The sequence below is a fragment of the Carettochelys insculpta genome, chromosome 5 (assembly GCF_033958435.1).
Source record: "Carettochelys insculpta isolate YL-2023 chromosome 5, ASM3395843v1, whole genome shotgun sequence".
NCBI classification, from domain to species: domain Eukaryota; kingdom Metazoa; phylum Chordata; order Testudines; family Carettochelyidae; genus Carettochelys; species Carettochelys insculpta.
Genome location: NC_134141.1, coordinates 127,188,867 through 127,211,209, shown reverse-complemented (window position 1 = coordinate 127,211,209; position 22,343 = coordinate 127,188,867). Strand labels below are relative to the sequence as shown.

Sequence of the window (22,343 nt, the reverse complement as noted above, 5' to 3'; positions counted from 1 at the left end):
GGGAGGGAACTGCACTGCCAGGAGGCGTTGCTGTGGTTAGCCGCCGGCCGAGGCAAGGAGCCACGCCTGCTAATGCCGCCCGCATTCAGCACGTGGTGCACACGGCAGCCGATGGGACCCTCTGCAGCCAGCTTAGCTGCCCAGCCCCCCACACCTGCTCAGGGGTGCCCTGCATCCAGCTCAGCTCTAGGTGGCATCTTCCTAGTGGGGCAGCAGCAGCACATCCCTGAGCCCGTCACCGCCACGCCCTGGGCTGGCACCAGGGCCCTGCTCTCCCCCAGGCAGAGAGGCGGGGGGGCGTGGACGCATGGCCTGGGCAGGGGGTTCCAGGAGGCAGCGTAACAGACCCGCTCCCTGCAGGGCGCCCTGGGCCTGGGGGCGCTGGCTGGCCAGTGCCAGGGAAGCAAGGCGCATGGTTCCTGCAGTGCCCCAGCAGCAGGGTGGCTGCCTCACCGAATGGCCAGGCCTGAAAGGTGCCGTATGGGCCCAGAAACCTTTCCCAGCAGCGGTCCGGGGCCAACGGGACGTGCTCAGTCCTGGCCTCAGCAGGGAAATTGCACGGGGCCAGGGCCGGGGCTGCAGAGGTGACATGGAACCTGGGGCACGGCAGCCAGCCAGCCCGCAGAGCGGGGGATTAGAGGAGGCTGCCAGAGAGCGAGAAGGGTCCTGGGAGGCAGCACACAGCCAGGCAGCAGAGGGCACCCACCCTGGAGCCCAGAGAGGGCGCGCGCCTGGTGGGGGGCAGAGAGGCAGAGCGTGGGGAGCCCTGTGCGGGCATCTGAGCACGCGGCCCTGCCCCACTGTGCAGAGCAGGGAGGGCTTCCTTCTGCCGTCCGTCCCCGCTTCCGGCAGGCAGGGCAGCTGGAGCAAGCCAGGGCTGGCAAACGCTGTGCAGCCGGCAGCCCCGGTGCCAGTGCCGGCCGAGCAGGGCCCCAAGAAGTGTGCCACGCACAGAGCCAGCTCTGCGCCGAACAGCCAGCTCTCTGTGCTCCATCGGCAAGGTCCCGGCCCCGGCCCCCGCTGGCCGCTCACAGCCCGGCCCTGGCAGCGGGAAGGGAGATCCCCCAGCTGGGGCTGCCTGAGCTCATGCCCTGCAGAGCCCCGAGCAGGGGCCTTCCCAACACGGGCAGGCTGGCCACAGAGGGGCTTGCATGAAATGAGTTGGTCAGGTCTCAGTGCCACACCCGAGGTGCCCACACCATGAAACCAAAGGCAAGAGGCACCTTTCCTGGTGCAGGCCTGGGGCACCTCCCGCTCTCAGGGCGCCCCAGCTGCCCCCAGCACCCCGGCCAGAGAGGGAAGCCAATGCTTTAACACGACAGCTCCAGCCTCGCCCTGCACAGCGCCCGCCCGCCAGCCCAGAACCCTGCTGCCACCCTCGGAGCCAGCGCTGGCCCCAAGAGGCCCTGCCGAGCCGTCTCGGGGCTGAGAGCTGCCAGGGCACCACAGCTGCCCAGGGGACGCAGAGCCGAGGGAGCTGGAGGAGACCCAGCTACAGGCTGGGCTGGGCAGATGCAACCCCCGGCGCCCCTCCGCGCTCTCGAGCCCCAGGAGCGCGCGGTGCGGGGGGCGACGTGTCCACAGCCCACCGTCCAGCCCCAGGCTATGCCCGGGCAGAGCAGGGGCGGGAGGAGCGGGCGGGGGCATGCCGCTCTATCCCGCCTCCCTGGAGCCGGGCACCTGACGACGCAATGCCCTGCCTTAATCACGACTAACTGACGTAAACCCTCCTGCGGCGGAGCTGCCCAGCCCGGGCAGCCCTGGATCTCCAGAGTGGCATTAACCCCGACACGGACAGAACGGCCCATCCGCCCAACCCACCAGCCCAAGGGAGCCGCTCCCCGAGACAGGGCACAGCCAGCCCCCAAGGGACCCACTGCCCCTTTCTCAGCAGCAGGCGCCTAGACGCGGCAGGGATGGGTGGCAGGATAAACCACAGCCAGACAGAGGCGCATGGGTGACAGACAGGGAGCCAGACACCGGTGGTGTATTCAGTGTGTGCGCATGCGTGTGTGCACGACAGTGCCGTGCCATGCACAGAGAGCGCAGCACCAGGGTGTCATGGGGGTCGGGGTCCCCAGGCTCTGCCCCCGTCCGCAGGCAGGAGTGACTCTCACTCAGCAGGAGAACAGCGGGTTTATGAGCCGACAGGGCACAGCCTCGTACAGAGGAGTCAGTGCAGCCGGCAGAGACAGCCAGTCCCATCCATGCTGGGGAGAGGAGGCGCCGAGGGGCCCCCGGAGCCGGGGCCTTGCCCCCTCCTTTGTCTCTCTCTCTCCCAGCCCAGACTCACTGCTTCCAACTCCCAGCTCCAATTCAAGCCCCTCAGGCTCCAGCTCCTCCTTTGTCTGCAGCCCAGAGGTGTCACCTGGCCACCAGGTTACCCTCAGCAGGAGCCCCACAGCCCCTGTGAGACACACACATACACACGTATCCCCCACTCCATCACACAGGGCCAGCAGTATATTCACTCTGTGTGTGTGCGTGAGACAGTGCAGTGCCACACGCAGAGACCGCAGTGCAGGGCCAGTGGTACATTCACAGTGTTTGTGTGACAGTGCAGAACCACACGCAGAGATCGCAGTGCAGGGCCAGTGGTACATTCACAGTGTTTGTGTGACAGTGCAGTGCCGCACACAGAGATCGCAGTGCAGGGCCAGTGCTACATTCAGTGTTTGTGTGACAGTGCAGTGCCGCACGCAGAGATAGCAGTGCAGGGCCAGCGGTACATTCACAGTGTTTGTGTGACAGTGCAGTGCCGCACGCAGAGACCACAGTGCAGGGCCAGCGGTACATTCACAGTGTTTGTGTGACAGTGCAGAACCACACGCAGAGATCGCAGTGCAGGGCCAGTGGTACATTCACAGTGTTTGTGTGACAGTGCAGTGCCGCACGCAGAGACCACAGTGCAGGGCCAGTGGTACATTCACAGTGTTTGTGTGACAGTGCAGAACCACACTCAGAGATCGCAGTGCAGGGCCAGTGGTACATTCACAGTGTTTGTGTGAAAGTGCAATGCTGCACGCAAAGATCGCAGTGCAGGGCCAGTGGTACATTCACAGTGTTTGTGTGAAAGTGCAATGCTGCACGCAGAGATCGCAGTGCAGGGCCAGTGGTACATTCACAGTGTTTGTGTGACAGTGCAGTGCCGCACGCAGAGATCGCAGTGCAGGGCCAGTGGTACATTCACAGTGTTTGTGTGACAGTGCAGTGCCGCACGCAGAGATTGTGGCACCGTGGGGTGGATGAAGTCAGCCGGAGACAATATCCCACTGCTGGCTGCATTTACTCCAGCAATGACCTAATCCCAGCAGAGGGAGTCCCTGCCACAGCCGCAGAGCCCCGCCTCAGCAGGGCAAACAATGGGACATTCTTCTTCCCTCTCTGGATTCCTCTGCTGCTAATTGCAGAGTAAGGGCTGTTCCCCGCCCACCACCTGGTGCCGCCAGGACCTCTCCAGGCCCTGACCGGGCTCCCACCGCAGGCGGGGCTGGCTCCGAGCTGGAATGCAGCAGTGTGGGACACCACACTGTGGGCGTGCGGTGCCGGGGGAGGTCAGTGGCGGGTGTCCCCAGCTTCCATCACACGGCGCCTGGGGCCGGCCTAAGCCAGCTGCCCCCAGCCCAACAGACTCCATGCTGTGGGCCTGTCACGTGACTGGGGTTTTCTATTGGCTATGGAGGCCACTTTACGTGTCCAGTGTATCTACCGGCCCCCAAGAGTGTGCTGGGGGGCGTGCGAGGTGTGCAATGAAAGCTGAGGGTGCCCTGAATCTGTGTGTGTTACTCACACGTCTGTGCTATGTCGGTAGGTAAAGTTATAGACTGTTGCTCTGCAGCTGTGTTAGAACCGTTCAGAGCCAGGGGGACACACTGGGGGCCTGGTGGCTGGTGGCCTCTCCAGCCAGGGTGCTTGGCCGACACCAAGGACCGGGCCCTTCTCAGAGATCTGAGGCTGTCTCCTGGGATTCAGCCAATGGCACTTTGCCACCACAGCCCACCGGGGTCAAGTGGGGGCAGACTCACCAGTGGCTTTTGTCCCAAGACACAAAGGAGGACCAGGAGGTGGACCGAGCAGCATCCATCTTGGACTCGATCTTGCTTCGGGGTTCTGGGTCCTGGTCAAAAGATCCACATTCCAGCGCGCTGACCCAGCGGGCCAGATCCCCAGTAACTAAGGACAGTAACTGACCAGCCTGCTGCACCCCTTTGGCGGGGAACAGGCACCTCGTCACTGGGCTGCCGGAGCTAGCGCAGGGCCAGGCACGCCGCCACCAGGCTGCTCGAGATGCCGCAGGGCCAGGCACGCTGCCACCGGACTGCTGGAGCCAGCGCAGGGCCAGGCACCTTTTCACTGGGCTGCTCGAGACACCACAGGGCCAGGCACGCTGCCACTGGGCTGCTCAAGCCGGAGCAGGGCCAGATGCCCATGGGCAGGAACTCACCCTGCAGGTGCCCTTGGCCACCTGCGACCAGGTGCCCCCTGCCAGCGGGTGCCAGCAGCTTTTCCACCGGAGCCAGTGGGTGGCAGGGGTTGGGTTTTTTAGGAGGTGGGATGTTTTGGGGTGTTTTTGGGGGGTTGTTTTTGGGGGGAAGTTGGGGTGGGACTGGGGTTGGGGGCACCTGCGAGGAGGGGGAGTAAACCCTCACATTTAAGGGACATGGGGAAGAACCGGCAGCCCTATTAGTCCAGTAAATGGAGGGTTTACTGTACTAGCAGAGCCAGGAAGTTTCCCAGGGCCCCCAAGCTGCTGGACCCACAGAACTGACAACGCTGCTACTTCTGGGTCAGGATGCAGGGCTGAGGGAACTGTGGGATAGGTTCCCACAATGCACTGCTGCGACAGTCGACATTCGGCGATGTCAGTGTGGAAGCAACGTGTTGATTTGTTGGGAGTCTGTGGGAAGCGAGGACGCTCAAAATCAAATTCAGGAAACCCGGCACTACAAAACTGATTTTAATAAATTCGAATTTATCTTGTAGTGTAGACGTAGCCTAAGACGTGGAATCGTGCCCCTTGGGGGGGACTTTAAGAATCAGCACATAACACCACTGGCTGCATCAATTGCTGTAACAGATGCATGCAAAGCATAGCTTGACCTGTTTTTCTCTCTCACTCCGTTCTTGCTTTGTTAATAAACCTTTACATGTTTAGGTCTGGCGGGTTGGCGAGCGTGTTGTTCAGGGTAAGATCCAAGTATATATTGAGTGGGGGCTGTGGCTGGACCCTTTGGGGCCTGGAAGAATCTGGGTGGAGTTGGTGAAATAGGTTTTAAGAACAGCTCACCTGAGCAGGGGGTTGTTGGGCTAGGCTGGTGCAGCAGCTGGGAGGTCTCTGCGTTTGCTTGTGTGGCTCTGGCTGGCCAGTGGGGCTGGGAGAGGTGTGGTGGTGGCTGGTTGGATTTGCCTTAGTAAGAAGGAAATCCCAGCCTGGGCTGTAAGTGGTCTGGATTTAAGCAAAGGTGCCCTGGGTTGACTTCTCTAGCTGTGTCCAGAAACCCCCTCATATTACAGGGCCCAAGGAGCTCTCCGCACCAGCGCTCCCAGCTCCATGCTGAATGCAGTCAGCCGAGGGGTCCCCAGGACCCCAGCTGGGACAGGCCCCCTGCGGCTGGCAGGGACCACGCCAGCCTGGAGGTGCCAGCCCATCCAGTGCCCCTGCCCTGCCCTCCACTGTGAGCAACGCCTGGCTTTGCTCTGAGTGGAAGCACTGGGCGCAGATGGGGCTGCATGGCATGGGGCGAGTGTCAGCTGCAGCAGTGCCCAGCTCTGGCAAGCAGCAAGCACCCTCCCAGCCCTGCTGCCTGACACTGATGACCTCTGGGCTGATGCAGAGGCCAGCAGGCACCCTGGAATCCCAGCGCCTGCTCTCCTCTGCCCCACTCCACTCTGCTCTGCCCTGCTCCACTCTGTTCTGCCCCGGCGGCAGCGACCATGCTCTCATGTGCAGACGCCTGCACTTCCGTAAAGGATGGTGGGATTTGCCCAAATCTCCCGGCGCAGACCTGGCGCTCCCAGCCACCCTCACGGGCGACTCACATCACCAGAGCCAATGTTGAGCCCAGCCCTCGCGGGGATGGGCGTCTCAGAGCCCCACTCCCAGGGGCTGGGGATCCCTGGGGACACTCAGCTGGCATTCAGCAAAGCGGGGCGCTCCCAGCCCTCCCGGCTGCAGAGAAAAGGCAGGAAATGTGACCCCCAAATCCTCCACGCCCAGAACCAGAGCGGGTCACTGGACAAAACCAAACCACTCCTGATTCTGCAAGCCAGTCCGGGAGGCACGAGCTGAGCCAGGGGCTGGAGGGGAGCTGCTAGAACAGTCAGCCATGGGAAAACCCACCACCTATCTCCCAGTTCAATCCAGGTGAGCCCCGAATGCCCAGCGTATACCCGAGTGCCATGCCACACTGCGCCCCCTGCAGGCCGTCACACGCAGCACACACTGCCACATCTGCACTGCGCCCCCTGCAGGCCGTCACACGCAGCACACACTGCCACACGTGCACAGCGCCCCCTGCAGGCCGTTACACGCAGCACACACTGCCACATCTGCACTGCGCCCCCTGCAGGCCGTCACACGCAGCACACACTGCCACATGTGCACAGCGCCCCCTGCAGGCCGTCACACGCAGCACACACTGCCACATGTGCACAGCGCCCCCTGCAGGCCGTTACACGCAGCACACACTGCCACATGTGCACTGCGCACCCCGCAGGACGCTCCTGCTGTCTGGACGTGCCCCTAGGACAGCGCCCCCTGCAGGCTGTCACATACAGTACACACTGCCTCACACTCACTGTGCTGTCCTGCAGCCTGCTCCCGCCACCTGGATGTGCCCCCCAAGGACAGCGCCCCCTGCAGGCCGTCACACGCAGTACACACTGCCACACACTCACTGCACCCCCTGTAGGACACTCCAACCATCTGGACGTGCCCTGAGGACAGCGCCCCCTGCAGGCTGTCACACGCAGCACACACTGCCACACACTCACTGTGCCCCCCTGCAGGATGCTCCCACCGTCTGGACGTGCCCCAAGGACAGCGCCCCCTGCAGGCCGTCACACACAGTACACACTGCCACACACTCACTGCACCCCCCTGCAGCCCACCAGCCGAACATGGCCCAGGACAGGGACCAGAGCCTGAAAGCTCTGAAGTTTATAAATCAGCCCTCCAGGCAGCTCATCGGTTACTTCCCAGCCTCCTTGGAGCTGGCTAATCACAGAGCTGATCCCCAAGCCCCCGCTGTGAGGGCCAGGCCTGCTCTCTACACATGGTCTTTGGCACGCCAGCTGGCACCCGCTGCCTGTTGGGCCCCATCCTCGGGCAACAGCCCCCGGTGGGTTTGCTGCTGGTTTGCTTTCGTGCCGAGGGTGATGGAAGCCGGCACACACATGTGCTCGTTCTGTGCCAGGCCCGGCGGTGGCAGAATTCCTGGGGGAGGCCCCAGTCTCGGGCCAACTTTCCACCATGCTGAGTGCTCCGGGTTGGGGCTGCTGGGTTCATGTGATGTTGCTCTTCAAAGCGAGAGGGCGAGCGGGCAGAGCTGGGGGGGAGGCGAGCGAGTCACTGCCAGCCACCCGGAGGCGCCATGGGAGCCACCGAAGCTCCCTGCTCCCCGGGGTGGTCTGGGCAGACCTGGCGTGGGCTTGGCAGCATCTCCCAGCATGCTTGGCACAGGCCTGCCACCTCCAGAGTCCCCTGCCTGCAAAACTGCCTCAGCCGCCCAGGCGCCGGCAGCAGGGAACCCCCAGCCTGCTTCCCAGAGAGCTGGCCTGTGCCAGCCAGGCTGCGAGGCCCCAGGCTCCTTGCTGCCGGGAGAGGAGCAAATGCTGCCAGCAGCGGAAAGCCCCGGTGGTGGCGACGGCAGCTAGCACAGCCCAGCCCAGCGCCGCTGGGGACGGCGCCCGGCCCGTGGGCCCCACCGGTCTCTCGCGACAGGGGCCTGACCTGGGCCGCAGCACAGCCAGCCCCACAGCACCAGGAGAGGAGCTGGGACCAGGCTGTGTCTCCTGGGCTCCCCGCCCCGGTCCGCACCCCCCGCTGACCCCGTCCCCTGGCTCTGTGAGGCAGACGGGGACCTGCCCCACCCGGCCCTTCCTCCACCTCCGCAACAGGACTGTGCGAACAAACCAGCCCAACGAGGCCCTGGTGGGCAGCCAAGGGCACATGAAGGGGGGGTCACGGAGCCAGGGGTCCCCAGGCCCTGCCCCCACCCGCAGGCAGACGTGGCTCTCTCAGCAGGGAGAACAGGCGGGTTATGGGGCCACAGGGACACAGCACAGAACAGACTTGTCAGCACAGGGACCAGAAGCCGTCAGTACCGTCCATCTCAGGGAGAGGGGCCCAGAGGGGGTCCCAGAACCAGGCCCTGGGCCCTTCCTCCCTCCCCAGTCAGACCAGACCCCCCTCCACTCAACTGCCCAGTTCCCATTCAAACCAACCAGGCCCCTCCTCCCACCTTGGTCCTGTTCCTGGGGAAGAAAGGGGTCACCTGGTTGCCTAGGTTACAAGGACCCCAGAGCCCCAACTGCCTACAGGTGAGAAGTTGTCACACTGAAACCCCCACACCACTATGCACCAATGCTGCGCCGGGGGAAACTGAGGCACCCACCTCAGGTTATTGCAGGACAGTAGGAAACACATGCGACCCAACCAGGGGGAATAAAATCCCCACACCCCTTCATCATGGGGGGCTGGGCACCGCCCGGGGTGTGTCCCTCTGAGAGACACTGGGGCCCTGGAGAGCTCATGGACACGGTACTGGAAACAGCCCCCTCCAAGGACACAAGGCCATTCCGCCAGGGAGCCTTCGACGGGCATTGCAGCCAGGGCTAGTACCAGGCTCCCTGGACTCCGTCACTGCTGTGGGCTCTGTGCACCGAGGCCCGTGCAGGCGTGTGCATTGTCCTACCTACAGCACCACTCCGGCCCATGCAGGGAGCGCCCAGCGCCAGGCAGCCGTGGCACTTCCTGTCCGCCAGCCTCAGGGACTCTCCTTCTGCCAGCTCAGGAGTGGCCAGGCCACACCTCCCGTGGCTGCCAGCCACGGCCCTCCCTCCTGCAAGCCTGTCTCCCAGTGTTTTCCCCGGACGTGAGCCCCAGGCACCTCCGACCTTTGCCCAGCCTGGCCACCACCAGCTTCAACGCTCCCAGTCACAGCCCCACCAGGGAAGCAGCTGTGCCAGTGTCAACGAACCCCAGAAAAACCCGGGGTGGTGGCTCCCCCTGCTCGGCACCGGGCAGCACAGGCGACCCCATCGCGCAGGCCAAGGCCGTTCCTGCAGCGCCCACAGGCCGTGTGTCTCCCCCTCCCGCCGAGGCCCAGGACAGACGCGGCAGAGCCAGGGTGTAAGAGGCGGACCTGGGGCCTGCCGCCTGCCCCCCCGTCACTCCACAGCCACGCGCTGGCTTCCGTCCCTGCTCACAGAAGGAACGGGGCCAAATCCCGGCCCCTGCCTGCGACACAGCAGCAGAGTCACTAAAGGCCCTGGAATTACCCGCCGAGGCACTGGCTCAGAGACTCGCCCTCAGGCGGGCGCTACCACACCCAGAGCAAAGCCCCAGGCCCGGCCCAGCCGCAGGCCATGTCTCGGGACGGGGGAGCCACTGGCTTGCAGGGGGCTGTGCTACAACGGCTTCCGCTCGTCTGTCTGTCTGGGAGCTGGAGGAGCCTGTCCATCTCCCCACACCCCCCACGCTGACCCAGGCGCTCCGAGTTTCTCTCCAGGGCAGTAACCGCCGGCAGCCACTCGCTGCTGCCTGGCATTTGGGGCAGGATCACACGGCAAGAGCGTCTCTGGCATGCCCAGCGCCCCTGCAACTGCAGGGCTGCGAGAGCTGCATGCTACAGCCCCATCGCACGGCCCCGATCCCCTGGCCGGCCCACAGGCAACCCCCCGACAACGACACCCAGCGACCGGGCGTGATGCCCACGGAGCAGCGGAGCGCCAGGAGGCCTTGCACAGCCACTGCTGCCCACAGGTGTGCCCGAGTGCAGCCCCTGCCACTTGCCTCTCTGCCGTGCCGTGCCCTGGCGACGTGCACCAGCAGAGCACCGACTGAGCCGGCCCAGGCAGCAGGAGGGCGCCAGCCTCTCCTCCACCGCTGGGCACACCCAGCACAGCCCACTCGGCCGTCGCCGGCGCATGCCCCAAGCAACGGCAGCAACCACACCAGGGCTGGATCCTCAGGGCCTGCTGGGGTGTGGCCGATTCACACTAGCCATGGCCCGGTGATGGTGATAGGCACAGGTCCATGCAGCCGCCAGCAGGGCAGGACTGGGGCCGGGCTCCCCTCGTAGCTGCTCCATCCAAGTGCCCCACAGCTCAGCAGCGTTAACCTGGAACAACTGCGGATTGGCTGGGGTACAGCCCCTGCCTCGGCTCGCTCTGCTCCAGCCGCGAGACGCCCCTCGGCTCGGACCCAGGGCTGCTGGTTGTGGTTCCTGGCCAAGGCCTCGGGTGCAGACGAAAATAGAAGACAATAGACATAAGCAGGCCATGAATTGGAGACAGCCAGATTAATGAGCTCCCAAGGGGGCTGGGCAGTCTGAGAGCGCGCGGCGGGCTGGAGCCCCGGCTGCACAGAGCAGGCACGGCTCGGGGAGAAGGGGGCGCTGGCACAGCCGCCGAGGGAAGGCAGAGCGCCAGAGCCTGGCAGGAGGCCGGCGTGGGCACGGAGACGCCACGGCACAGTCGCGTACACAGCCCCACTGGCATTTACATGGCCCTGCCCCCCCGTTCCCTCACCGGCCCCCGGTGCCCCTGCCCCAGCACACTGAGCCACCGAGGGGCTGCCCCCGCCTCGGACACCCCACCCACATCTCTCTGCGTGCGGCGGCCAGAAGGACGCAGCGTGACCCCCGGGGGCAGGGGCAGAGACTGGGCGCATCTCCGCAGCAGGCCACCGAGCCAGCAAAACGCCAGCAGGCGGACAGTCACTCCATGCACTCAGCTGGGGCTAACTCAGAACCACCTCACGGCCGACCCAGTTCCAACCACCCCGGGGCGAACCCAGAACCATCCTCCAGCCAAGCCGGTTCCGATCACCCCGGGGCAGCCCCAGAACTGACCCCAGCCGAGCCGGTTCCGATCACTCGCCCCCCAGCCGAGCCGGTTCCGATCACCCCAGGGCAGCCCCAGAACTGCCCCCAGCCGAGCCGGTTCCGATCACTCGCCCCCCAGCCGAGCCGGTTCCGATCACCCCAGGGCAGCCCCAGAACTGCCCCCAGCCGAGCCGGTTCCGATCACTCGCCCCCCAGCCGAGCTGGTTCCGATCACCCCGGGGCAGCCCCAGAACTGCCCCCAGCCGAGCCGGTTCTGATCACTCGTTCCCCAGCCGAGTCGGTTCTGATCACCCCAGGGCAACCCCAGAACCGCCCCCAGCCGAGCCGGTTCCGATCACCCCGGGGCAGCCCCAGAACTGACCCCAGCCGAGCCGGTTCCGATCACTCGCCCCCCAGCCGAGCCGGTTCCGATCACCCCAGGGCAGCCCCAGAACTGCCCCCAGCCGAGCCGGTTCCGATCCTCACCCCCCAGCCGAGCCGGTTCCGATCACCCCAGGGCAGCCCCAGAACTGCCCCCAGCCGAGCCGGTTCCGATCACTCGCCCCCCAGCCGAGCTGGTTCCGATCACCCCGGGGCAGCCCCAGAACTGCCCCCAGCCGAGCCGGTTCTGATCACTCGTTCCCCAGCCGAGTCGGTTCTGATCACCCCAGGGCAACCCCAGAACCGCCCCCAGCCGAGCCGGTTCCGATCACCCCGGGGCAACCCCAGAACCGCCCCCATCCGAGCCGGTTCCGATCACCCCGGGGCAACCTCAGAACCACCCCCAGCCGAGCCGGTTCCGATCACTCGTCCCCCAGCCGAGCCGGTTCCGATCACCCCGGGGCAACCCCAGAACCGCCCCCATCCGAGCCGGTTCCGATCACCCCGGGGCAACCTCAGAACCACCCCCAGCCGAGCCGGTTCCGATCACTCGCCCCCCAGCCGAGCTGGTTCCGATCACCCCGGGGCAGCCCCAGAACTGCCCCCAGCCGAGCCGGTTCTGATCACTCGTTCCCCAGCCGAGTCGGTTCTGATCACCCCAGGGCAACCCCAGAACCGCCCCCAGCCGAGCCGGTTCCGATCACCCCGGGGCAACCCCAGAACTGCCCCCAGCCGAGCCGGTTCCGATCACTCGTCCCCCAGCCGAGCCGGTTCCGATCACCCCGGGGCAACCCCAGAACTGCCCCCAGCCGAGCCGGTTCCGATCACTCGTCCCCCAGCCGAGCCGGTTCTGATCACCCCCGGGCTAACCCAGAACCACCCCCAGCCGAGCCGGTTCCGATCACTCGTCCCCCAGCCAAGCCGGTTCCGATCCCCCCGGGCTAACCCAGAACCGCCCCGAGCAGCCCCCTCCCGGCCCGGCCCGGATCCGCCCTACCTTCAGAGCCAGCTGCCTGCGCCACGGCCGCCGCCGCTCCCCATGGCCCCGCTGGGCTGCGGAGAAGAGGGGCGCCCCCCCCCCGCCAGGAAGCCCCGGAGCCGCCCGCCCCGCCCCACCCCGGGTCGGAACCGGAGCCGCGCGCTTCCCGGCGGTAACCCGAGGCGAGGCGCTGGGAGCGGCTGGCAGCCGAGCCCGGAGCCGCTGCCAGCGGGGAATGGCTGCGTGGGAGCAGCCCGGCCGCCCTCCCTGCCTCCCGGCCCGCCCCTGCCCGGCCACATGCTCCACCAAGTCCTAAAAATAGTCTCCCGGGGGCTGCGGAGCGCAGCAGCCGCCGGTTGCCGGGCGCAGGGGCTGGCGGGGGTCGGGGCTCTGCCGCGCAGACCTCAGCGGCCAGCCCGAGGGGGGCCCAGGGCTGCAGGGAGCAGGGCAAGGCCAGTCCAGCGCCTCCTGCCCCGAGGAGAACACAGCCCAGCCCAGCTCCGGGGGTCTCCCCGCTCTGGGACCGGGGAGGGATGCAGGACCGGGAGCCCCAGCCGGAGCCGCACGACCCCAGGGCCTGGCGAGGGGCTGCCCGCCGCACGCAAAGAGGTTTCCAACCCGGGGGCACACAGGCCGGGGGAGGCGCTCCGGTGCTCCCAGGGGCTGGGAGCGGGCGCTGCCCTCGCCAACTCACAGGCCTCACACCAAGGGGCTGCAGCTGTCACAGGGTGGGGCATGGGGCCAGCGATGGGGCCCAGAGCAGCCGTGGGGCAGGAGGAATACCAGGCCCAGCCTGCATCCAGCTGCCAGTTCACACCTACGCTGCTTCCTCGGCCATCCCTCGCTCGGCACACTGAGCGCTAAAGGAATCCCGCTACGCAGCCACCTTCCGCTCTGCCCCGGGCACGCCTGGGGTCCCGGCGGGCGAGTCCCCTCTGTCCCTCGCCTCCCCACTACCCTGCCGGCCCCCCGCCAGCACTACAGCCCCGCAGGCAGGGGAGAGGGGCCCTGCTCCAGGCTGGGACGCTTTCTGGCACCAGGCCTCTACTCCCTTCCAAACACAAAGGCTCCTGGGTCAGCCAATTGCTGGAGCGAGCCGGCTCCAACCCAAACAGCCGCGTTCCTGCTGGCCGGCCGGCGCCGGAGCACCAGGAGCCTGCAGCCAGCAAGCTGCCGTCCCGCCCTTTCCAAACACAGCCCGGCCGGGCACGCAGGTGCCATTGGGACAGCACCCCCGGGCCTGGTTCTGCCAGGTGGAGCCGCTAACGGGGATGGGAAAGCGGGGGACCAGTGAGCACAGCTCACGGGAGTTCAGTCCCCAGCAGAGCGCCAAGAGCCGCCCCACACCTCTGGAGCCAGGGGGACGGGCCGATGCCATTCAGGCGGATAAATGCACAGTGGCAGCGGCTGGACCCCAGAATCCCCACTCGCCCAGGACAAACCGGCCCATCGCCCCATGCAAGGCCTGGCACGCCCCGCCCCCCCCCGCCTGAGCAAGGGCACCTCCGAGCTCGGCCAGCCCCAGCAAGCGGCAGGACCAGGGCCCAGCCTGCCCAGGACACACTGCGAGAGAGCACACCTGGCCCTAGACCCTGGCCTGTCCGGGGAACTGCATCCCCGCAGCTGCCCCAGGCCCCGGGCTCTCACCCTGCTGAGCTGGCCGTGCCCATTCCGCCTGCAGCCCCTCGCTATGATCATGTCAGCCAGAGAGAGGGGAGGGAGCCGACCCTGAGCAGCCACCTGCTGGGTGATGTAAGGCCAGATCCTGCAGGCGCCCCACTACCAGTGACCTCAGCGGGGCAGATCCATGCTCCGGCCCTGCACCCGGGTGGGAAGCCGGCTCCTCTGCCCAGCTGTCCCCACCACTGGCCAGGCCATCTGTGGCAACCTCCAGCCTGCCAGGTAGACGGGCACAGAACAGCAGCCTCCTGCTGTGCCCTGCCCGGCTCCATCCTCCTGGCAGCTGCAGCCTCTCAGTCACGACCTCGCTTGTGTTTGTTTATCAGCAGCGTGGCTGGGGAGGGAGGCGACACTGCCGCCCACCCCCGCATCACCCTGCCCCAGCCGCGCCGCTCGGAGCGAGGCCGGGGCTCTGGAGAATCACGCGGCACCCAGGGCCGCTCTGATTTGGAGCGGAGCTGCTCTGAAACGCTCTGCTGGGGCCCGACAGCAAAGGCAGCTCCGTCCCCCAGGCGAGTCAGGAGACGGCGCCTGGGTCCCCCTCCTGTGCCCAGGAGACCAGGAGGGAGAGGACCAGTGCGACCTGTAAGCCAGGCACTTGTGCAGCCGCCGGGAGAGACTCCAGTGCAGCCCAGCCGATCAGCAGAGGGGCTGTTAGGTTTGGTGCCGAGTGCTGGAGCGTGGCCGACACGAGCCTCGGTGCGCAGTAAGATTTATTCCGCCCCCAGCTGGCGGAAGTTAGCGGGCACGTCACGGAGGTGATCTCTTATCAGCCCAGCATCTGGCGGGGAGAGACAAGCGCTGGCGTCGCACAGAGCTCTCCTCTGAGCGGCGGCTGGATGTGCGGCATGCACGGGGGAGGCTTGTTCGGCACCCGGACCTCACCCGGACCACAAGCAAATGGGCACAGGCAACGGCCAGGGAACGGCACCCGTCCTCCATCTGAGGACCAGCTCCACGTTACCCAAAGCTGGTCTCTCTCCCCAGCAGAGGCTGGTCCACCAATGCCTTTCCCCTGCCCCGGCCTGCTGCGTGCTCCCGTTTCCACAGGCGCCCACGGGAACCTTTCCAGCGTTGGTTCCCAGGCGGCTCTTGGCTTTGGAGTGGTGGGTTTTGCTCGACGGCGCATCTCATGACACGGAGCACCACCCCAATGGCGCAAGGCGCCGCAACCAACGCCGAAGATCCCCACCCACCCGCAGCTTTCTGCTGTCGGGAAACTGGCTGTTTTCCCCTTTCACTCCAATTCAAAACAAAGCCGAGTTTCAATATCGCTAAACCCTCCTGCCAGGGCGCTTCTGGGCTGGGTTCAGCCCTCCCTTTGGGCAACACAAGTCAGGAAGAAGAGCCCCAGCTACCCCAGGGGCTCCTTTGGGACACGTGGGCTGGAGACCTGCACTACGCCCGTCTTTGCCAGAGAGACGGACCTCTAGCGCTGGAGCTGAAGGAGCACATCCGTAGCTAGCAGCAGTAGTAGGTCCTTTTTCCTCCACTAGAATCACATCCACGCACACTCGCAGGCCCCCAACAGCAGCTGGTGGTAATGGGGTGTGACTGCATGGAATACGGGTATTCCCTGCATCCAGCCCCACTGAGCCCAAGCACCTCTGCTCCCTGGGGGGCGGCAGGCTTGGTCGGAGGGCCCAGGCCCTCACAGAGGCTGGGTGAGAGCAGGCTGGGGGCGTATGACCAGCCTGGCTCACTGGCTGCTCAGACAGCTGCACCGCCAGTTAACATCCCAGGCAGAGCCTGTGCTAGCCAGCCGGAGGGAGGAGCCTGTCCCCACAGAGGGGCCCTGGGCCAGGCTCCAGCCCGAGCACCGACCTGCCTGTGACAGGGCTGGAACACCCTCGCAGCTCTACAGTTTGGCTTGGTGCTCGCTTCCTCCCCAAGGGGCAGGGAGAGGGTTGTCTGCAGCACCCCTGTCACCAAGTGCCACACCCAGCCGGGATTGGCTCCTCCCCCGGAGCCGCCACCACAGTGGGCACCATTCCCCCCCCAAGAGCTGCAAACCCCAATGCCCCCAGCCTGCCACTCACTCTGCAGGTGGGGAACAATGCTGAGGACACAGATGGGGAAACCGCGGCACACAGGGATGGAGTCACTGGCCCAGAGTGAGCCACCGATAGAGCTGGCGATTACCGATGGAGGACACCAGTAATACACGGCTGCTAAGCCCCACACATGCTCTGTGCCGGAGCCCCTGCCCCAGCCATTCGGCCCAGGGGAGCACGTGGCAGCTGCCGGGCCCAGCCCCTTACACAGCCCCCTTGCCCGCCCAGAGATATCGCGGGGCTCTGGGCTCCTGTTTTCAACAGCCATCACCTGTCCCGTACATGCGGCTGGGCTCAGCCTGGCCAGCCTACGACACCCGAGGGGCCTGAGCACGGGCCGCTGCTGCCCAGCCTGGAGAACTGCCCCTGCCCCCAGGGCGGGCAGCAGGGGAAAGCCAGGACCAGGCAACGACTGTTCCCAGCTCCGGAGTCCAGGCCCGGGTTCTGCCGCAGCCCCGGCCTCCCGCCCAGACGGCCCTACACAGGCACTCGCAGCTGCTGGTGCGGCGCCAGCCCCTCGCACCCCCCGGCCCCTCGAAACACGGCCAGATGTGGAGCAGGGGGATGGAGCTTGTCCGTAAAACAAGCCTCCCTCAGGTGTGTTTGCCTTGGCTGCAGCTCAGGCCCTGGTAATTAGGGCCACAGAAAACAGCTATTAAAACCGAGGCGAGAAATCCCATCCCCTCCAGGGGGCTCGGCCGTGGGGTTGTCAGGCCCAGCCCTGGCGCTCGCGGCCCAGCTGGCAGTGGGGGTGCAGAACAGGAACATGCTGTAAAAGGGCAGCCTTGTTTCCTGCCTGGCACCTGGGTGGGGGCGCAGGCTGGAGGAGGGGCTGTGCCCTGACACATTCCCGGCAGCTCCCCTCCTGTCGCCCAGCACACCTGCCCTGAGCCCCGCGGAAGCTGAGAGGCCCCCGGCTCTGGGCACACGCTGGTCCCCATGCAGCTCGGGGCGGCGTGGGCGGGAGGACAGAGGTTCAAGCCTCCCCTGCAACCAGGACAGAAAGAGCAAGCTGGACCGGCCCCCCACTCCAAGGAGGATTGCTCCCTCCCCCTCCCCTCCCCTGCCAGCCAGCGCCCCTGGGGCAGATGACACACCCGCACGCTGCCACGGCCCCCAAGCACTGGGCCACGTGCTGCGGGGCAGCTCCTCTCAGACCCCAGCTGGAGGGGGAAGCCTGCGTGGGTGGATCAGAACACAGGCAGCGACGGGTGCAGACAATACAGGCACAGGGGCACCTGGGGCCTCCCTGGGGAGCAGGGACTCTGCACAGATCGGTGGGGGGGTCGCGGAGCGCTGGCAAAGTGGGGGAATGCGACCCCGGGGGTCTCAGCAGAGCACGCTGGGCCAGAGGGTTGTTTTGCCCTGGGTTTGGGTCTGGTGTGACTGCCCCTGGGATCCAGGCTCGCTTTCCTGTGCCAGACAGCGCAGGTGACACATTGCAGAGGGGTCACAGGAGATACGGGACTGGACGCCTGCCTAACGGCAAGGGACCCCCAGAACTCGCCCACAGGACGGTCCTGGGGGCTTGATCCCAGCTTACAAGTCACTTGGTGGAAACAGTTAATGGCTCTCCAGCCCAGCAGAGAGGCTCTAACGCGAGCCAGGGGCTGGAGGCTGAAGCTAGATGTTGTCAGGCTGGGAATAAGGTGAGGACCTTTAACAAGGTGGGTATCTGGAACACTGGCACCGAATCTAGAAGTAAGGCGGATATCTGGGATGGGTGCATAAGTCAGATCTGTTCATCAATGACTTAGAGGAAGGCAGCACAGAGAGTCTGCGTATCAGGGCTATGGACGACACCAAGCTGGGAGGGGCTGCGAGTGCTTTGGAGGATCGGGACAAAATTCAAAATGACCTGGGCAAACCGGAGAAACGGTCTGAGGAAAACAGGGTGAAGTTCAATAAGGACAAATGCAAAGTGCTCTGCTTAGGGAGGAACCATCTGTTGCACACGCACACAACGGGAAGCGACTCCCTCGGATGGAGCACTGCAGACAGGGGCCTGGAGGTCAGAGTGGACCACAAGCTGAGTACGAGTCAACGCGTGACGCCGCTCCAAAAAAAAAAAGCAAACGTGATTCTGGAACATATGAACGGGAGCGGGGTGAGCAAGACGCGAGAAGTCGTCCTCCCACCCAGCTCTGCGCCGCTTAGGCCTCCGTTGGCGTACTGTGTCCAGAACGTGTCAGGAAAGAGGTGGAGAAACTGGAGAGGGTCCAGAGAAGAGCAACACGAATGGCGAAAGGTCTGGAGAACACGAGCTGTGAGGGACGACTGAAAGAAGCGGGCTTGTTTAGTGTGGAGAAGAGGGGACATGGAAGTGGTTTTCAAGTACCTCAAAGAGGCTTACAAGGAGGAGGGTATAAAATTTCTCTCCTTGGCCTCTGAGGACAGGACCAGCAGCAATGGGCTTGAACTGCAACAAGGGAGGTTTAGCTGGACGCTAGGAAAAACTTCCCAGCTGGTTAGAGGCTCCTTAGACAGACATCTAACGGGGGTGGGCTAGATGGCGCCTGGTCCTGCCACGAGGGCAGGGACTGGACTCATTGACCTCTCGAGGTCCCTTCCGGTTCCAGAGTTCTGGGACTCTGTAACACTGAGGGTCATTAACCTGTCGAACAAACTTTCCCAGGGCCACGGTGGGGTCTCTGCCCCATCTGTCTAACGCCTGAGAAGGAGGAGGGGTGCGGGTTCTGCCTTGGCAAGGGGAGCTGCAGGCAGCAAGGCCTGGGCGTCCATTCAGACACTGCTTGTATCTAAGGGTGGAGAATGGCTCCGGCTGTCCGGGCACAGAACTGACACCCAGCCCCACAGTCGGGCATCGCCTGCCCCAGAACCAGAGAAAGGAGTCACAGTCACATAGGGAGTCAGTGCAAAGGTATAAACTAAGCCCAGCTCCCTGCTCTAACCATTGTGTACACTCCCCTCTTGGGGTGGGGACTGGGACCCAGGCTCCCAGACCTCAAGGCCCAGACACACAGTAAGTGGCTCATGCCTGTCTCTTGCACCCAATCACTCCCAGGGGCCTGGTGGAGCCGGAGGGTTTGTTCTTTCCAAACCTACCCGGCCACAGCAGAGAACACATCGCCCTGTGTGGGGCGTGGGAAAGGGGTCCGGCGTCCTGCCGGCCGCGCCAGGGCAGGGAGGGAAGACAGGCAGCTCGCAGGACACAGCTGCCATAGAGAGAGGGATTAGCCAGGAGATCTTGCATGATCTCAAAATCAAAACGGAGTCGTACAGAAAGTGGAAAGTAGGAGAAGTCACAAAAGATGTACATGAGCAAACAATGCGCGTAGGCAGGAGCAAGATTAGAACGGCCAAGGCACAGAGCGAGCTCAGAGTAGCTAGAGACATAAAGGGTAACAAGAAGACATTCTATAAATACATTACAAGCAGGAGGAAGACCAAGGATAGGGTAGGCCCACTACTCAGGGAGGAGGGAGAAACACTATCAGGAAACTTGGAAATGGCAGAGGTGCTTAATGACTTCTTCGTTTCGGTCTTTGCCAAGAAGGCCGACGCAGAAGTGCCTAACACAATGCATGCCAGTGGGAAAGGGGGAGGTTTAGAGGATACAATACACAAAGAACAAGTTAAAAATTACTTAGAAAAATTAGATGTTTTCAAGTCACCAGGGCCTGATGAAATGCATCCTAGAATACTTAAGGAGCTGATAGGAGGAGTTTTTGAGCCTTTAGCTATCATCTTTGAAAAGTCTTGGAAGTTGGGAGAGATTCCGCAAGACTGGAAAAGGGCAAATATAGTGCCCATCTATAAAAAGGGAAAAAAGAACAACCCAGGAAACTACAGACCAGTCAGTTTAGCTTCTGTGCCGGGAAAGATAAGGGAGCAAATAATTAAGGAATTCATCTGCAAACATCTGGAAGAAAATAAGGTGATAGGGAACAACCAGCATGGATGTGTAAAGAACAAATCATGCCAGACCAATCCGATAGCTTTTTCTGATAGGATAACAAATCTTGTGGATAAGAGAGAGGCGGTGGATGTGGTTTACCTAGAGTTTAGTGAGGCATTTGATACGGTCTTGCATGACCTTCTTATCAATAAACTAAGCAAATACAACTTAGAAGGGGCCACTATAAGGTGGGTGCATAACTGTGTGGACAGCCACTCTGAGAGAGTAGGTATTAAAAGTTCACAGTCATGCTGGAAGGGCAGAATAAGTGGGGTTCCACAGGGGTCTGTTTTGGGACTGGTTCTATTCAATATCTTCATCAACAATTTAGATACTGGCATAGAGAGTACGCTTAATAAGTTTGCAGATGATACCAAGCTGGGAGGGGTTGCAACTGCTCTGAAGGATAGGGTCATAATTCACAGTGATCTGGACAAACTGGAGAAGTGGTCTGAAGTAAACAGGATGAAGTTTAATAAGAACAAATGCAAACTGCTCCACTTAGGAAGGAACAATCCACTTCATACATACAGAATGGGAAGAGGCTGTCTAGGAAGGAGCACTGCGGAAAGGGACTTAGGGGTCAGCGTGGATGACAAGCTAAACAGTGTGATGCTGTTGCCAAAAAAGCAAACGTGATTCTGGGCTGTATTAAGAGGAGTGTTGTGAGCAAGACACGAGAAGTCATTCTTCCGCTCTACTCAGCGCTCGTTAGGCCTCGGTTGGAGTATTGTGTCCAGTTCTGAGCACCACATTTCAATAAGCGTGGAGAAATTGGAGAGGGTCCACAGAAGAGCAACAGGAATGCTGAAAGGTCTAGAGAATGTGAGCTCTGAGGGAACGACCAAAAGAACTGGGCTTGTTTAGTTTAGAAAAGAGAAGGCCGAGAGGGGACATGACAGCGGTTTTCAAGTACTTCAAGGAGGGCTGCAAGGAGGAGAGTGTAAAATTATTCTCCTCGGCCTCTGAGGACAGGACCAGCAGCAATGGGCTCAAACTGCAGCAAGGGAGGTTTAGGTTGGACATTAGGAAAAACTTCCCAACTGCCAGGGGCGTTAAACACTGGAATAAGTTTCCTGGGAGGGCTGTGGAATCTCCACCCCTGGAGAGATTCAAGAGCAGGTTAGACAGACACCTCTCAGGGATGGTCTACATGGTGTTTGGCCCGGCCAAGAGGGCAGGGAACTGGACTCGAAGACCCCTTGTGTCCCTTCCAGTTCTACTGTTCCATGATTCTAGGAGGAACAGCTGTTGGAAGATGGGGCTGGGGCAGTGGGCATGGCCGTGTTCAGTGCCAGGCTGGGCAGTGGGTCGGCAGGTTACGGCTGGATGCCAGGGTCCCTGGGAAGGCAGCGCAAGTCTGGAGGCAGGGAGCAGCGGGGACAGAGGCCGACACCACAGCTAGCCAGCGCCCCGGGGCAGAGGCCTGCCGGCCCACGCAGAGATGCCAGGGTTGGCTCTGGCTCTGGCTCTCAGCTGCAATGTTTTAAAGAAGCTCTGGTGAGTCACTCCCTGCCCTGCCAGTGCCTGTGCACAGGCCAGACACCTGTTGGGCGAAGGGGCAGACGTCAGCGCTCCCCCTCTGTTTGGGTCCCCCGGCCTGGGCTGACAGCCTCTCCCGACCCGGCAGGCAGGGACACCCCACGCACTGCTCCCCGAGAGGCTGGGCCCCAGGGGGGCAGGTAATGCCCCCTGGCCGAGGGAGTCGAGTGCAGACTCCTGGGGACACTCTGGCATGAGACGAGAGACTGGGGCAGGAGGGCTGAACCCTGCCCCTCACCCCCACCCATTAAACCGAATTCACAGTATCCCCAGGGGCACCAGCGAGAGCTGAACTGGATCACTCTCCAGCTTAAGCAAAGCCAGCGCCGGTCCCGCCCGCAGCTCCTCTCGGCTCCCCCCGCCCTCGGGCAGCCGCTCGGGCTGGCCCGTCCCAGCCGTTTGGCCACAGCTGGGACTTTGCACCACAGCTATTTTCCCGGCCCAGGGGCACGCGGCAGGGCGCAGCCTCAGGCCCGCCAGGCAGAACAAGCCTGCCAGTGTTCACGCTGGGAACCCAACACCTGGCCTCCTCCTGGGGCCAGCCCCACGGCTCTGCCCCCAGCTGCTGCCAAGGCCCCGGGGCCAGCTGCCTGCCCCTCTGCACAGCCCCTCCCAGAAGCCAGGGCTGCTGCTGCTCCGGGAGGCGCTGGCAGGGCTCTGGACGTAGCCATGGGGAAGGAGTTAGCACGGGGCAGGCAGAGGGGTTTGGGGTGCCCTCAAGGTGTGGGCACCGCTGCCCC

General features: G+C 63.6%; 1 protein-coding gene across 2 annotated transcripts in view; it reads right to left on the bottom strand.

Moving 5' to 3' along the window:
- The window catches only part of IL11RA (interleukin 11 receptor subunit alpha), a 56,189-nt gene that overhangs the window by 21,136 nt on the left and 12,710 nt on the right, over positions 1-22,343 (bottom strand). The window contains exon 1 of one of the 2 annotated variants that reach the window (XM_074994439.1): positions 12,427-12,626. The exons of the other annotated variant lie outside the window; for it this stretch is intronic. The gene's annotated coding sequence lies outside the window, so the exon portion shown is untranslated. Of the gene's footprint in view, positions 1-12,426; positions 12,627-22,343 lie in introns of those variants that run through there. 2 annotated transcript variants of the gene reach the window in all.